Raw genomic sequence first — 417 nt, 5'->3', positions numbered from 1 at the left:
AATTTTTGATCATGTTTCAACTTGATTTGCGCTTGTGAAGGATCCATTGATAGGAGTATCGTAATATTCAATGTAATCATTCGATGCTTCTGTTTTTGTGCCGATTTCAGAAGAATTTTCTTCTGCATTTATTATCAATTGCCTTACCGAGTTGATGATACTCTCTTTTAGTATTTTGACTCTTTTTGTATTTATTCTGTGATAAGATAAATGCTTTAAGAGCGCGAGTGTAGCGTAGCAGGCAGCGTATGAGACTGTTATGCCAGAAATCCCGGATTCGATCCTAAACAAAACCGAAAAATTTTCGTATGCTCGTAGCTCCTCTCGACAGGCAACGGCAAACCACCGAGAGAATATCCTTGCCAAGTACACTTCTTTAAACAAAATCGTCGTTCGAAATCGACGTTAAACTGTACG

This window comes from Trachymyrmex septentrionalis, unplaced genomic scaffold, assembly GCF_001594115.1.
Source record: "Trachymyrmex septentrionalis isolate Tsep2-gDNA-1 unplaced genomic scaffold, Tsep1.0 scaffold8, whole genome shotgun sequence".
Classification (NCBI taxonomy): domain Eukaryota; kingdom Metazoa; phylum Arthropoda; class Insecta; order Hymenoptera; family Formicidae; genus Trachymyrmex; species Trachymyrmex septentrionalis.
The sequence above is the reverse complement of the archived record's forward strand: the minus strand, read 5'-3'. Positions refer to the sequence as shown.